Source organism: Saccoglossus kowalevskii, chromosome 6, assembly GCF_978046115.1.
Source record: "Saccoglossus kowalevskii chromosome 6, keSacKowa6.1, whole genome shotgun sequence".
NCBI lineage: Eukaryota > Metazoa > Hemichordata > Enteropneusta > Harrimaniidae > Saccoglossus > Saccoglossus kowalevskii.
Window position 1 is genome coordinate 35,241,712 of NC_140646.1, and position 18,451 is coordinate 35,260,162.

Here is an 18,451-nt window from a genome sequence, read left to right on the forward strand (position 1 = left end):
TTAATTAGATATAGTTGAGCCTGATATCCACTCCAATGTCTGGGCCCTGTTATCACGCATATCTCCTCATTTTAGTTATTTTAAATGCGGAAATAAGTAAACACACATGTCATCGATGGATATACTTTGTACTTCTGCGTTCCAGATGATTGAGCCTCAACAAATTTTATTAAATATCTGGAGCACAATTCACTTTTTCAAATGACCAGTGATCACAGTATAACCTTATGTGTATTGTGTATTCTTTTCAAATTCATTTATGTTTCACTTCCGATACTATTTTAATGAAAATTGTATTGAGATGATGAGATAAATCTTACAGTAAAGATCAGTGAAAGAAAGTTTATGTTCTATCTGTTTACGGATTAAAAGTTGGTTTAAAGGTGATGGGTTGAATGTTGTCTTTAGTTATTTTTGTAATTTCGATGACATCATTTTGTGAGAATTTTAAATTCGTCTTGAAAGCGGCCAGTCAAATACGGTAGTGTAACTTCAAACATTATATGGAATTCACATTTTTAATACGGTAGGATGCAGATACCTACTCGCTAGCAATTAATAACAGCGTGCTGTGATCCTGTAAAAATAATAGTATTTTCGAGCAACATTTACCGAACTACTTGAAGATGTATTGGGGTCTGAATCTGAAATGGTATCTGAATCTGTATCTGAATCTGAATCTGTCAATTCTTCGTCTGAGCCTCCATTCCAGGCAGCTCCACCATCAGTGCGTCTATCAGTACCTTTTTGGTCAAAGATTAAAATATTTATTTTCAAACCATCACAATCAATATAATAACTGTTGTTTAAGTCAAAATGAAAAAAAATGCACAGAGAAAGCATGCATACATTCATATCAAATCATAAAGACCAGTGGCATTCATTACCATATTATCCATAATTCATTATGGTAAATGTCCAGTTCACCTAATAACAGGTATATTCTGGGCAATCAACAGCCAGTTGTTTTACCATAACTATACCATTTTACTGTCTTGCATCATAAGTTTTAACATAAAATAATACCAATAAAAATGATAAAATGCCGATGATTTTAATATCATTTTGACATGCGGGAAGCTGACAGTTGTCTATGCCACGTGTACCATTGGAATTTCTAACAAACTGGAAACCTTAACGTAATTACAACCAGCTTGCACCAAGAGTCACTTTACAGGTAATATAATTTGGTAATAAAAGAGAGACATAGAGACTTAGGTACCGGTAAACTGGCACGAAACAAGATCTACTTGTGCATCTATATGAACATTAGAAAACCAATTATTTCAACTTACCTCTCAGAATGTACTTCAGTTCAGCTTCACATTTTCTGTATTCCCATGACTCAATATTTACTTTGAATGGTGTAATGTTTGCATTTTCTTTGCATGCCTCTTGGAACAAATCTGTAGTTTCAATATCTTTTTTGAATTTTCTGGCTAATTTACCAGACCACATATCAGCCCACAAATCCTTTAGTGAGGCCCATTGTGGACATCTCACTGTTATTCTGAGGGAACTTCTTTCAATTTTAGTAATTTTCATTCGGCCTAGCAAATATAAATATGTCACAACTGTGGGAAAAATTGAGCGAAATGTGTCAAATTGTGCAGCTAATGCCAAAGCATTTAAGATTGTATTTCCAATTTCTGAGTTCCAGTTCAATATAATAGCTACCGTTCCTGAAAAAAAGATACAAAATTGATTAAACCTATGAAAACAGTATGTGCAGGTTATTCGAACATGTTTATATGAACTCAGTAATAAAACGATTGCAATTCGAGTGACGTCATTTAGACAAGCCACTTTTGTTTCATAAGCCAACATTTTATTATTGATTGTAGCAATAAATAATTATATTCATAGAAATCATTGCATGAAATGTTAATGTCATAGTTACCAGGCTCACGTTGGGTCGGAGCTATTTGACCTGCCGATGTTGACGGGAATGGTGGGTCACCACCTCCTGCTCCGCCACCACCACCAATACCAGTTCCTGAATCTATTTTCAACATTTTATAAACAATTAATATAATTATCTCTAAATCTGTGGTTTTAATCTAAAACCATCATTTTTGTAGAGGAAAACACGGAATTTCCCGGCTCTACACATCACTATTTATTTGGTTCTTGAAACGGACTATTCCAGAGTAGTTTAGTTTAGTTTGAGTTATCTTTTAATGTGATATAGAATGTGTTTCGGAGAGAAATGTCACGTTTTACATTCTATATTTGACCCGAGCGTGAACCACAAATTAAGTAAATATCGCGGTATTATCAAAAGTGCTGCGCTCCCCATGACCTTTACTGTTAAACATTATATTGTATTTCCCACAGTCCTTGGCCTGGAGAGGTGATTGCTTGACTAGTCCGTATTGGGGGGGGGGGTCACTCTGAAAGTCAAATTCTAGGTCAGTCACAACACGATTTCCAAAAAAAAAAAAGTTTTTATATGTATTGTAGAGACTGTATATGTTATCAAATTGGATATTGATTCAAGAATAAATCTTATAATAATGCCGGCAGGCACTAAATCTCATATCCTGCATGATATTAACAACCTGACAATATTATACACTACAAAACAACTAGTAGACTGGGATTCCCATACATAGTCTTTGCCAAACTAACATGTAAAGTTAGTTAGTGAAGCTTCAATTCTGGTAGGCAGTTGCGTTATAAATACCACAGTTGAATGTGAGAAATGTTTCTGCATAATTTCATACTCTTGTCCTTGGCATAATTTACATTTTACTACCACGACTCGAAAGTCATACGTAGACTAAAATAATAGTTAATTACAACAATTTTTATACTTTGCTGAGTTACAAATATGAGACATACAGTTGTAGTTGCATATTGGATATATATTGAACGAACCATGTGTTTGAACAGCCATGTCTTGATAAGTGATCTTTTTCACTGCATTTACAGATGATCCTGAAATGAATGAAAAGGCTCATTTGTTTGTTTACTACAGTGTACTTTGCTATCTTCTGTTAATCATAATCGATAAGCAAATGGAAAAATAATGTTACCCTTTTATTTGGTGTTCTTGAAGTATTCCATCGGATACTTCCACGTGTGCATTATTCAAATACGTCACAGTGGATATTATACAACATCGAGAAATGCAAATTGGTTTCACAACTGTGATTCTATAAGTTTGCGATAGTTATTATGTTCTTGATCGACGGTATTTTAACTGGCGCTATACAAATTAATTTAATGACTGATAAATGCGATATATGTTTATTTTTTATGCTAAAATGCGTCGCTATGTTACATACAATGGCCGTGAATTATAGTGTATTATTTTAATTTTGGTAAGCTCTTGAATTGTTAACGCACTTGCATTTTGCATTTTTATCGCTAAATATTGGCATATACAAAATAACGCCGGATTAACTGAATGGAATTCAAAGAAGTGCCAGTGCTTTTGAGATGATGTGGTTAAATATTTATTCATATTGTGTATTTAGCTACTCACAGCCAATAGGTTTGGCAATGCAATGCGAGATGGGCGTGGCAGTATTTTATTCTGTGCATGCGCAGCAGTGTTCAGCAGTGTTCAGCATCCCCATACCTACTAGAAAACTAGCTGACTATTTTTATATCTGATAACGAACTTTTTAGGTATTTCCTCCCCCTAAATTAATCCCCCTAAATTTGATAACGTGAATTCACTGAACACGTACTGTACGTGGTGGACGTTTCATGCTGCATAAACAGGCCCCAGTTTTTAAGACAAGAAAGACAGGACCAGGAAGTCCAACTCATACCATTTTGAAGAAATTAATTAGTCAAACATTATTTTATGTTTCACATATTCCTTTTTATTTCTTTTCTGGTATAATATAAATGAACTTGCCTGTTTTAGATTCTGTTGCAGTTGTTTCTGCTGGTGTTGCTGTCGGTCCTGGTGAACATGCGAGTAATCCAAGATTCTCTTGCTGTGTGGTAGTGTCACCTAAACAAAAAGAATGATTACATTCATACAAATTGGGAATAAAACTTAGTAAGCATGGGTTGTAATTTTAGATTTATTTGGAATGGAATATAATGGGAACAGATGAACTTTGTTAATTGTAAGAAGGGAAAGAGATCCCATCACAATAAGCTAAGCCAAACAGCGAACAACCTTTACATTGGACTAGTGAATATACATAGGTCATGGGGTAGTTTTCAAATTGTAATACCAGTGACAAATAAACATTCATGCACTAAACATTTTTTATAATAAATAATCGAATGTCACATACAAGGTAGAACAATTGATTACTTACTCTCTGTTAAGATTAACTCATCACTTGTTGGGATGTTGCCAGTGTGCTCAATACACCAGTCCAGAAACATTTTCTGCGACTTTGCAATTCGTCCTTCTTTAAGAGAACGTCGAAGTCCTTCTCTTAGGTCATTTGATCTTTTCAAATAATGTTCATAGCCCGCGAATATATCTAATACACGATCATGCCATTCATTACTGGCGGAATCCTCCGACGCACTTATACCTGTTTCTACTATCACGTCTCGGCTATAGGATTTAAGGTCGTCATCCTCTGTCATGAATTCAGCTAAACCTGAGTGAGAAGTCAAAAGCACGGGGACCGCTGCTGCTAATGCCTGAAGCACTGGAAAGCTGTATGGCTTGTCGATATCTGCATCAATCACGAGAGCACATTGTTGAACAGATAGATGTTCGTGCTGTTTTTATGGTAGCTGCTTCCTTTAAGATTATCGGTAAATTTTCACTTTTTGCAACTTTTTGCAAATATGAATGCCAATATGCCGAATCTGTTTCTCTGCCTTGGGGAAAACCGTGCACATGTAGCTTCAATTTCTTTTTATCTTTTGCTTTGCGATATATATTTGATACTTTCCCATAGCAGATGCGATAACAGAGCACTTTTTCCATTGGTCATCTGATCCAGTTTCTAGGAAGCTATGTACCTCCACAACAGTCTGTAGGTTACATGGCGGAATTTGCAAGCGCTGAAAATCGTCCTCAGGAGAGGGTAGATAACACAGGAATTTATCGTTCAAAGTGCGAAATTTGTTTCAACATATTCGCGGACCCACTGCAACTACAAGTGCCGATTTTGCAGCGACTTCATTGATAGCTTTCTCCAAATCCCGTTTTTTTCTGCATTTCACTATCGCATCGCAAATAACATGTACAAACACTATGTACAATGCATCTGGGAATATTTCATCTTTAATATTATAGGCTACATCTGCAGTGTCTTCATTTTTCATACAAGCGTGGCCTATAACTAGTCGAATGTCCTTTGGAATGTTAGGGTAAAAGCGTTCGTGTAACCTCAACCAAAGTCGTTTCGGAACTTCCTCCAGGCCTTTTGGACGTGTTGCTTTGATTAGTTTCACGTTATGTTGCTTGGCGTTGATTCTCTCCTCTTCAGATGCGGCATAAACTGTGCAGTAAGTTTTGATGCCACATTTGGCAAGTTGAACAGCTATCTGTTTGTTTACGAGGCTGTGTGATGAGTTAACATTCTTTGGAAACCATTCGCTCGCAATTATTAAAGCTGCCATTACTATTAATATATAATGAGTATGTAAATTACAAGATTAAAGCACCGTTCTGGGAAATGTGCATAATTAATATATCATGTATTGAACCAATCTCTATTCGTTACTCAACCGTAACGTATAGCAATACACTGCTTACAAAAATCCAGTGAAATGTATTTGTTTTTAAATAAGTTGTGTTCAAACATGATATGTAACAACAATTTTAAAAAGGTATCGCTCAATTCCAAGTGCCCATGAAAGTAAAATGATGAAATAATTGTTAGCAGAATGATTTCGTCCTGCATATTTTTATTATAGTTTATGAGAATGAAAAATCAATGTTATGGCAGACACAACCCTTAGTTGGCCATGTGGTACATCCGTTATTAAGACTTTGATTCTGAATCAGTGCTGTAAAGAAATTAAAAGGGGTTTTACAATTGTGTTCATCGAATAATAAAAGTCATAGCGATTTTGTGTATTTTTTTTCTGGTTTGTTTAACAGCTCTATGTTTGTGTAATAGACAGAGGTGTAGGTTTCACATTCGGGCAACACAATATCTAGAATGCGTAATTTTTTTAAAGAATCCTGAAAAGGTATTGTTCATTTATACTGCATCTACAATCACTGAAAAAAGTGACGAAATCAGAGTGACCATCGAGTAGTACACTCTTGATTGACTGTGATTACGCAAATATTTACTTGCTTGACGACAAGCCACCATAATTGTGGTAATATCTGACGTTATAGATAATATAAAGCTATTAGTTATTAATTATAATGGTGAACAATCGCTATTTGAACTGAATAGCCTCACAGTGACGTTGTACAAACATGATTAACGCAATGTTTTTTTGCTTGCTTGAGTGTGGTTCGAGGGTTATCCCAATTAGCAATATCTGCTTAGGTTGTCTTGTATAGTGAAACCCAACTCACGATTTTCTCAACTGATCACTTCAAACTGACAAAATAACAGGTGTTGCTGCATCCGTCGGCTTGCCTGGCACCAAGGATGTGATTTAAACTATCGGAGAGAATTATTGACTCAGTGATTCAAGCACACTCGCACACTCGTGCAGACTAAGATAAATAACTAGGATGTCCGAACTAAATATTACTGTGTAGTTCCATGCTTATATCGAGTGGGTCGGTTCGATTTGAAATGAACATCGTTCGGGAATTATGAAAAGCTATACACATACGGTACGGTAAACAAAAGGCCCTTTGTTTTAACGTAAACTTAATAAATATGTCGAGATCCACAAATCATGCCCGTTAAACGACATTGGGTAGTGTATACTTTTCAGAACTCAGAACCAACTTTTCAGAACCTTAGAACCAATTTCTCGGAACTCAATTTCAAAATGGCGTCCTTATCATCGGAAGTCATCTTTTAGGTTATTATTAATATGACCACACCCCCCAAATATGCAAATTAGTTAAATCCACTTATTTCCTTTGATCTCAGCAACCATTGAGCCGATTTCGTTCATATTTGGTAGGATTACACCTTGGCATGAGTAGATGTGCTTCTGACAGTAATGACCACGCCCTCCCAAAAATATGCAAATTAGATTAATGTAGTTATTTGCTGTTATATCTACACCCCGAGACTGAATAAATGTCATATTAGTATGCCAATGTAACACATGTCAATTTGTATGTTACTATACAGATATTTGGCTGGCTGAATAAAATCATCTCGTATCAAGCAAACTGAATCGTCACAACTGTATGCTGAGTTGTTATGCTGTGAAGGAGATACGGAATCCTGAATTGATTGTTTACCAGACACTGCTGTTGTAGTATTTGTATATAAATACTAGTGTAACCGTGGTATCAACGTAGTTGGTCATGGAGACGTATCGTGGAGTTGGTACATGTAATTATGGAAAGAATATGACTTTTCAGTGTATTTCCTCCAATTACTTGCTGTGATGTTGTCATTTTCTGAAAGTTACTGTAAATTACTGTTATATGTGCCAATAGTAGCATTTATCCTGTATACTAGTTAGTTTGTCTAACGTATTTCAAGGACCTGTTAGGTTAATAGGCGTAGTGAAATAATTAGTCTAAGAATGATTTATTTGCAACACGGTTACTACTAACGGTTTTTAGTAACCGTGTTTGCAAGCATTATTGTGCACGCATGAATTAGCTGCCTAATTAGTATACCTTTAGTGCATGTCAGATTAATAGGGTGTATTATTTATTATAGGTAGCAGGGATTTGCTGTTGTCTTGACAACCATTGTGAATAAAAGTGGTTCTGTTGGGCGTTAAATTATATCTACTGTGTGGTGATTTGATTCTGTTGACCCAACTAGACCAGCGTCTGTCTGTTGCGCATGTACACTACAGAACCCGATGATTTCGTCGTTTCCACATTGCATGTAACTCCTCCTGCTTGTTAACATATGGCAGACAGGCAAGGAGAGTGTGAAGTCACTTTCTTGATACATCACGAGCCGACCAAATACTGAGTGTTACTATCCAACCCATATTTAATCAGTTTTAACATCACATGTTTCGCCTCTGAAACAACCACCACGCACACAGGCATGCCATGCATTTACGGACAAACAAGACTCGAATAATTACGGCAATTTGGGCAATTCGGTAAACACTATGTGAATTACAGATTAATATCACAGGATTGCTAGGATCTTCAATTATCCATTTTAAGCAGACCAAAGTTTTGCATTGAAATCTAATGTTATGTCTATGGCGTCAAATATCGGCCATCTTGCCAGGCTATGTTTGGTAATGATATGAACGTGGTGTCATTAATCGTACACAAACACCAATGATTAACTCTATTACAATTCGGACCAAGCTAGTCAGTGAGAACACGGTTGATGAGCTTATTGCCAACCAGGAATGCATGATTGCGACTGAAGAGTTAGTATTTCCAGCTTAATTCTGCTACACATTTTGAATAAACATTTCAATGTATTTTATATATAGGAATACGTTTACCCGGTCTTTCCATTAAGCATTACTTGAGCCGGTCATAGACCTAACCAAACATGAAATATACTCTAATCAAGGGCATATTATAGAGCATTCAACTTCATTCAAATACGATTGCCTTGAATGAGATTAGATAATATTATGATTAATCTTACCTCACATACCAGATTTATGTAAGCAAATGTAGTAAATGATTAAGCCTGACCACGAGGACTCTTCTGGGGTATAAAGTCCGACCTGATAAAAATGTTGAGGACTTAACATTCCCGTTGGTTCCGATTAGATGGGGGTTATCTCACTTAAATCCCACTGCCCAAACCATCTATAGATATATATTGATCGAATTCTCACACATTCGAAGGCATTCAGTTAGTACTATCAACTATTTTGTACGAAATTGTTAAAAGAAAAGGTCATTGCCTCTATTTTCAAATGGAATATGTTATGGAAGTTCTGGAACATTGGTTTAAAAGACTGAATGAATGTGAATGAAGTACATGTGTGCACGAGCGTTGAACTCAACATAATTTTTTTTTATTGTTCCCAAGAATTTCCCATACTGAATTAGGGCAACTCAAGATCTACATAAAGATCAATTTATGAATTTTCATAATCTAACACGGAACATCTTTGACTTATTTTCAGCTTATATTTGATACACTCTTCGTATAAACATTTCAATAAATATAAGTTTCTCAGAGCTATATTGAAGAGCTATGAGAATGTGTGAATATGTAGGAATGTGTTTACTTTGCTTTCGTTTTGCCAAACACAAATTGTGTTACCCGACCTTTCATCCAGACAGGTCATAAACCTAATCAAACATGCAATTTACTCTAATCATGGGCCCATTATAGAGCACTCATCTTCATTCAAATACGAATGTCTTGAATGAGATTAGTAAATAGTAATGATCTTACCTCACATCCAAGATTTAAGTAATAAAATGCAGTATATAATTAAGCCCATCTACGATGACTCTTCCGGAGGTCCGGCCTGATATAAAACGTTGACGGCGCAGGCTGAGTCATTTTATCGCAGGGGCGACTTTATATCCTTGAAGGGTCCGAGTAAATGGGGTTTATTTCACCTAACACCCACTGCCTCAAACCATATATGGATATATACTGTGAGGGAATTCTCACACTCTCACTCATTCGAAGGCATTTATTTAGTACTGTAAACGATTTTGCACGAAATTGTTAAAAGGAAAGATCATTGCCCCTTTTTTCAAATGGAATATGCTATAAAAGTTCTAGAACATTAGTTTAAAGGCTTGTGTGAATTTAGTACATGTGTGCACGAGCGTTGGATTATATCTACACAACGAGTAACTTATGAATATTCATAATCTGATACAGAAAATCATTAATTGATTTACAGCTTATATCTGATACACTCTTCGTATACACATTTCAATGCATATAAGTTTCCCAGAACTATACTGAAAAGCTCTAAGAATGTGTGAATATCCAAGATTTATGCCAACAAATGCCTTGAATGAGATTAGTTAATATTACATCGATCTTACCTCACATATCAGAATTATGTCAGCAAATGTAGTAAATGATTAAGGCTGACCGCGAGTACTCTTCTGGGGTATAAAGTCCGACTTGATAAAATTTCAATAGAAATGCACTAGTTTTCGTATAAATTGCTAGCTAATCTTGTAAAACATTTAAAAAAGGAAAATTAAAATCACTGGGACTTTTGAATCGGGGAAATTATTTTCACGTGATTCGTACTTAAAGACGATGTAGCAGTAATTTCTCTATTTATGTAAATCATACGCTGATATGATTTATGCCTTTTTCCTGAAAATCCCGAAATGTATATATTATTATAGATAATGCGATTCGATATTGGTATAATATTAAATCAATACGTTGCGCTACACCTGATCATGACGCACTCCAAATAAAGTTAAACACTTTCCTGTAACAGTATTAAGATGTGTTTTGCTACAAGAGTCAGTCACACCAGATACACTGCATTAGCTAAAGCAAGATATTTTACAATCTGTATTCTACCAATTAAAGTCAAGTTACGTTATTTCCACATACTCAAGGTTGATTGCCGACATACAATTTAGAGTGGACGCCCATTGTTTATGAAATATGTATATCAACAATCGTGGGTAATTTAATACTTGCGGGTTGTATGTTTTGCTTTCTCCCAAGAACTTATCCTCATGATTCGGTTTTATTCGTATTTTCTCTCAGCCCTAAACATGTGTGAAAACAATTCAACAGTTTAAATAAATCAGGGACAGAGTGATCATTATTCAGAACATTTGGCCAAATCATCTACAAGTGCCACTATCTGTAATTATTTCATCCTCTTATTTGAATAGCATGGATGTTGGAGTTATTGAAATTAAGATAATTTCTAAATACAAATAGCGCAGGGAAGTAGATCTCCAGAAAAATTCATCTTTTCACTTAAATTGACCATGTTAGTGACAGTAATCTCAAAATAAACATAGTACGAATTAATCCATTGAATCAGAAGACAGAAATTAAAAGCTTGTAAACAATCAAACAAGAAATTTCATGCCATTTCGAAATCGGTTGCAACTTAGTTACCTGAAATATTTATCTTCTGGAATACTTCTTCAATTACCGAATTGCATCCAAAATATTCAACGTTTATGCCTTTAACAAATGCTGTTTGAGTGTGATGAATAAGTTTCCATAATATTGATTGGATATTTTTATTATGCAGCAGGATCCTTTCTTGACATCAACATTGGAGAGATTAGACGCAGATTTTTCACTAATTTTAGTCTTTTCCTTTCCTTTCTTCTCAAAAAGTGTAACTTGAGGGCGCTTCTGGCATGTGTGGTTGAGTTGTTTTTTGCTCTCCAGAGAACCAACGATTTTTTTTTCGCCTATGAACTAAAATTGCTCTGAAACGTCAAGAAGGTTTCAACTAAGCCACAGTGTAAAGCCGCAGGTTAAATATGGGACCAAAAAAAGGACGGAAAGGTACACCGAACAAACCAACACTTCGTTCAGCAGCTCGGCAAATAACTTCCTTTATGGTTGGCCATGACAGTAGCCCAACCGAAGAATTTGAGAGGAACACACCTGGTGAGTTTGAATCCGAGACGGAAAGTAGTCGTGTGTATGTGGGAGACATGGCAGCCGAGCTAAAGAGTTTCCGGCAGTATATTAAGGGTGTTTTCGACCGATTTGAGATAAAGATGGATAAATTAGTTGAAGATCAACGGACTTATGACGAGAAACTTTGCCAAACTAATTCCCGTCAAGGGGAGTTTGAACGAGCAATTCAGTTTGCAAGTAGTGAAATAGAAATGTTGAAAACCAAAGTAACAACATTGGAAAATCGCGTTGCTGCTTTGGAATCAAATAATAACGAATTACGTCGAAAATTGGTAAATACAGAAGACCAGTGCCTACGCCTTGAACGGTATTCTCGAAGTTTTAATGTCCGTTTTGGTGGTGTTAAAGAAAATGAAAGTGAGAATTGTATGGAGTTGGTCAGCAATATTTTAAAAGACTGTGGTTTTGAAAACCCCGAAGATATGGTAGAGAATGCACATCGTGCCCATATTCGCAGTCAACCAGGTGCGATCCATACAGTTCAACGTCAACCTCGCCATATAATTGTGAATTTTTTCCGACGGCCACAACGGTGGGATGTATTTAGAAAGGCTAAGGCCATGTTGAAGGGGACTAATCGGTTTATTACGGAGGATTATTGTCCTGCAGACTATAGAGTTAAAAGGGAATTCAGGTCAGTGATGGAAAAGGCATTTAAAGAAAATAAGAAACCCCGTTTTACAAATGGTCAACTGTATATTGATGAACTTTCAGTGTTAAAAAACCTTCTGTGTCAATTAGATGTATGTATGATATTGCTTTAACCTTACATAAGATGAGCATTCAAAGACTAATTAAAGGTTTGGTTTTTCGTTGGGGAGCTACCAACGTGCACTATATTTCTTCCTTTCATAGCAGTGTCCGTTTGATTTCTGCGCTGCTAATGGCCAGGCTATTGCGCCATTTTTTGTATTTTTATTGTCTATGGTTTAATGTCGCTTGTCACTTTTCGTTCTTATGTAACATGTTATTTTTTTTGTTTCGGGTATTTTCAATAGCTGTACTTATTTGTCAACAAAAATATCTACTATGGCTGGGGATTTCAAAATAGTATCAATGAATGTGCGAGGTCTAAGGGACTCTAAGGGATTATTTGTTTACAGAAGACCCATTGCACTGACCGGGATGTTTCCAGGTGGCGGTTGGAATGGGGGGCTCCTGCTTTCTTTTGTATGGGTTCCAGTAACAGTAAAGGTGTTGCCATTCTATTCAATAATAATTTTCAATATATTCTTCATAAACAAAAGTTGTCATATGATGGCAGATATGTTTTACTTGATCTTACGATTCATGAGAAGCGTTTCACATTGATTTGTATTTACGGGCTAAATGAGGACGATCCAGATTTTTTCCAAAATATTAAAATAGACGTGTTAGATTTTGGTAATGACTCAAATATTTGGGTTGGTGATTGGAACACAGTCAGGAATTCCAATTTAGATACTGATGGGCGGTTACATAATCGACAGAACAGAGCACAGATAGAAATTGATAACATATGTGAAGAATTAAAATTGATTGATATTTGGCGTACGCTTCACAACCAAGAGAGAAAATATACGTGGTTTAGACATCGTCCTCGTGTGACCCAGAGCAGGTTAGATTATTTTCTTGTTACATCTGATCTGGCTGACATGACTGTAGAGGCAGACATCAGTGCTGGATACAAGACTGACCACTCCCTGATTTCATTAAACTGCAAATTTCTCAATTCGGTACGAGGTAAAGGTTTCTGGAAATTCAATGAATCTCTTTTGAAGGACAAACAAAATGCCAGTCTTGTTAAAAAAATTATTGACGAAACTATTTTTGAGTATAAAATCGACACCCCAGCTGACACGTTCATTATTTCTCATCAGCTGTTTTGGAAGACTTTAAAAATGAAAATTCGCGGTGCCACAATTTCTTATTCGGTACAGAAAATCAAAAAACGTCGTAATGAGACAAATATTTTAGAAATGAATATTGAAAATTTAGAAAAAGAGTATAGGTTAGCCCCGTCTGATTTTCTGATGAATGAGCTGGAGAAACGTAAACGTAGATTAGCTGAGATCAGAGACAAGTATATGGAGGGAGCGAGAATTCGTTCTCGTTCTCGCTGGTCGGCGGAAGGTGAAAAACCGTCTAAGTACTTCTGCTCCATGGAAAAACGAAATTATGTAAATAAAACAATAGACAAATTAAATATCAATGGTTCAGTTATTACCAATATGAATACAATTTTAGACGAACAAAAGCAGTTTTATGCTAATCTATACAGTGTGCCTTTAAATCAGTCCAATATGGAGGAACGGTCCTTTGACTGTTTTCTATCTCCTGACAGCACTCAGCCAAAGCTTACTAATACCCAACGTTTAACCATGGGAGGGTTACTGACAATGACCGAATGTACAACGGTGCTTAAAAATATGGAAAATAATAAAAGTCCGGGGATGGACGGTTTTAGTGCCGAGTTTTATAAGTTTTTTTGGTCTGACATTAGGCATTTTGTTTTAAATTCTTTAAATGAAGCATATACTTCGGGGTCACTGTCGGAAACACAGGGCCGTGGTATAATTACATGTATCCCAAAATCTGATAAAGATAGATCTTTCTTAAAACAACTGGCGCCCTATCTCACTGTTAAATACAGAATATAAAATTGCATCAGGTGTTTTGTCAGGTAGAATGAGGAAAGTGTTGCCTAGTATTATTCATAGTGACCAAAAAGGTTTTCTAAAAGGACGGAATATTGGTGAAAATACGCGTTTAGTTTATGGTGTATTGCGTGGGTCCATTGTAAAAGACATTCCGGGCATGCTTGTTCTGCTTGATTTTACAAAAGCGTTTGATACTCTTTCTTGGAATTTTATTGACAAAATGCTAGATTTTCTAAACTTTGGGGAACCATTCAGAAAGTGGGTTGAAATATTTTATTCCAGTGCCTCAAGTTGCGTAATTAACAATGGTAATTTTTCTGATTTTTGTCAATTACATAGGGGGGTGCGACAGGGTGACCCTCTATCTCCATATCTTTTTATTCTTTGTGTTGAGTCGCTTGCCCATAAAATACGTCATTGCTCAGACATTAGTGGGGTGACCTTATGGACACAAGAATTTCTTTTAGGTCAATACGTAGATGACACATTTACCTTTCTTGATGGTTCAGAATCGTCTCTAAAAAGTTTATTTTTGATACTTGAACAATTTGCATACATTTCAGGTCTCCAGATAAATCACGATAAATCAAGAGTAATTTGGATAGGATCAAAACGCCATTGTGGAGAAACTATGCTTCCGCACCTAAATTTAAATTGGTCTGACAAGCCTTTTACATTATTAGGTGTACATTTTGACGTGGATTTAATTCTGTGTGAGAAAATTAATTTTGATGATAAAGCCTTGCAAGTTAAGTCACTCCTGTCAAACTGGGCTTGGAGACCTTTGACATTATGTGGCAAGGTAACAGTAGTGAAGACATTAGCGTTGTCAAAAATGGTACACGTATTATCTGTGTTAACTCCTGTGCCAGACAAACAGACAAAGTCTATTATGGATGCTTTTTATGAATTCATTTGGAATAAAAAACAAGACAAAATTATAAGACTTCGTTTGTGTTGTGAATACCACAACGGCGGTTTGAGCCTAACACATTTACCATCTTTTATCGAATCGCTTCATGTCTCCTGGGTAGATAAGCTGTTATCTAGCCAATATGACGAAAGTGGCTGGAAACGGCTATTTCAAGCTTATACTTGTATGGATTGCTCATGTTTTAAAGTTTTCAGTCAGAAACAAGCCGCCGACTTTGCTGAAAAAAGGTTAAAGTCAAACCCTTTTTGGTACCATGCTTTTCTGAGTTGGTCTAAAACAATTACATGTACAATCCCTTACTCAAAGCAATGCATTTGGTTTAACCCAGATATCTTAATTAATAAGCGAACTATTTTCTATAGAGGTTGGTACCAGAGTGGTATTGTATTTCTATCGGATGTACTGGATGATAGTGGCAATTTCCTCACCTTTAAAACTTTCTCAGACAAATATAACATATCATCAAATCAATTTTTAAAGTATTTTGGTCTTATTGATGCTATTCCTGGAAATTGGTTAGTTTCCTTGAATAGCAGAGATAATGAAAATGAATCTACCCTTACCCATATTAAAAGAGCTTACTCAGAAATCGTAGAGAGAGTATATAGGTTAAACCTAAAAACTCAAACCTGTGTTGAAAAGTGGGAGAGGTTATTTGGCACAAACCTAAATTTTGAATATTATTTCAAACTTTCTTTCATTATTACTGATGATGTGTCACTCATAAATTTTCAATACAGACTGATTAATAGAAGTACCACTACAAACAGGTTTTTAAAAATACGTAATATAGTTGATACTGATAAATGTACTTTTTGTAACAATTTTCCTGAAACACTGCTTCATTTGTTCTATAATTGTATGTATGTTTCCTCAGTGCGTCACGATCTTGAATCGACCCTTGACGATAATTGTAATATTTCGGTAAATTTTTCATCAAAAGATGTCATCTTGGGATTAAATGTACATGATTCTAATTTAAATTCAGACTACATTCTTGGTTTAAATTACCCTTTACTGCTGAAGAAAATATATTTTCAATTGTAGGTACAAGAATGTAAAGCCATCTTTTGTAAATTTATGTAATTATTTAGCATACCAAAAGAAAATAGATATGTACAAAATAAGGATATACAATGTAAAATCAAAGTCTTTCAGATTATATTGGAGTTTATTAGATCAGCTATTGTGAACATTTGTTTTTTTGTTTTGTTTTGTTTTTTTTTGTTTTTTTGTTTTGTTTTTTCCATTATTTTTTCTGTGTGTCTTGTACTTTTTATTATTTGGTGAAATAATAATAAATAAATAAAAAAATAAAAAAAGAATGAACGGAATTGGTCCAAGGGATTCTGAGATATGACTGCGCACGGACGCACAGACGCACGGACGGACGGAGACCGAATTATAAGTCCCCGTTTTCGGACTTCGAGTGTAACAATATTCTGGCGTTAGATAGCTGACAAACCATGGTCATATGCGCAATTTTTAGAATTAATTACAATAAGGGCCGACAATTTTCCAGTCAAAACACAATGTAGAATTTTGCTGGGAGACCACCATTGCCAGGTATAATGCCTTTCGGCATTGACAATTGAGAACGATGTGCCTCACTCAAAGCAAATTTTCCTTCACACATTTCTGTTTCTCATTCGACAGGAACGTTCTAGATGAACCCGTTAAGAAATCGGTGGAACCGTTAGACGTATTAGTGTGTCTAGTACTATAAAATGTGGAATAATACGTTTTCAATTCAGAGACTATCTCTGGTTGTGACTGTTTTAAAGTACCATCAAACCTTTGGTTTGTTCTTTTTTCCACCAAACCATTGGGATCTGGAGCAAACATTATTTGCAGATCTAATTCAACTTTGGTCTTCTCCATAAGTCTAGGATTAGAGCTAATTGCTTTGCTTTTGTCTAATTCATGAATTTTGTTCCGACGTAAACATGCTTTCGTGTTGCTATGGCCAATCGTAAAATTATAATTTTCAGCCCTCTCTTTAAAATTTACTTCCCCATCGTTTAACACGCTGCAGTTAAACTGGTTACGAATCAGAGCGCCAGATTAACTGACTCGTCAACCCCACTCCGGTTCGTAACCAGTCTTGTGTTGGTACATGACAAATTCTAAATAAAGCCACGGTCAGCTGTCGCACATGCGATATAATAAAATAAATGCGATATTTACTATATGGGGGCCGCGATCTTGAATGACGCGTAAAACTAAACAAGAGACAAGTTGTGAAACGCATTTTCAGATTCCTACAGATCAGGACAAAAATACCAATCTTTCACAAAAATTCTGTCCGTTGGGGTTATATTAAGCCAATCGATAGCAAAATTCGGCCGAATTCGTCGTTTTTGTGTGGAAAAATCCCTTGCATACGAACACCTAATTACACGAAGAACCTAGAACACTTACCTGGGGTATTTGAAACTAAAAATTGGCATTCCAGCTCAGCAGCCAATCAGCGACAGCCTTACACTCAGATGACAATTTCGGTTTCAAATACCCCGGCTTAGTATAAAGTTCTTGAAAAGTGGTTTATCGCTATGATTGTATACCTGCAACACATGTACAACGTTAACAATTATAAAATGCTAAATAATTCATGGAATTTACATGTCCACGCTACAAGAGATCATTGCCACTATCTATTGGCAAGTAAATATACACAAAATGTAAAATATCCCCGACAATGACTTCCAATCGTCCATATCATCTGTATTTTGTCAACATGTTCAGGCTTCATGTGGATAATTCTCTCTCTCCCACATCATTGTTGTCTGCATATGTGGCTCACACACTTGCTGTTTCTATTTCCCGATTCAATCAGGCTTTTTAGATACATCTTTTCTGATCTTTTGTATCAAGAATATCTTTGATATCCATAGCAGCATGTTGCTTCTGGTCTGCTTTGTAGATCATTTCATACTCTCCAATATTCAAAGCCCTACTTGAGAATATCAAACATTTTAATATTTTGGCTTTTAAGTTTTGTTTTCATGAATATGTGATCCATCTCCTGGAGGCATTTTCTCCACAGCAATAGGATGTGTAGTTATTGTATGCAATCTATTTAAATTTTCGATGTACTTAATAAATAAATTCAACAGGTTCTTTGCACTTGATCTCTGAGTTAATATACAATTTAGCTTCTCTTGCATTTCAGATTTGATCTAGTTATGGATATGTACATTTGTAATAGAACCTTTTCTATCAATCGTGTCTGCCAAAGAACATATATT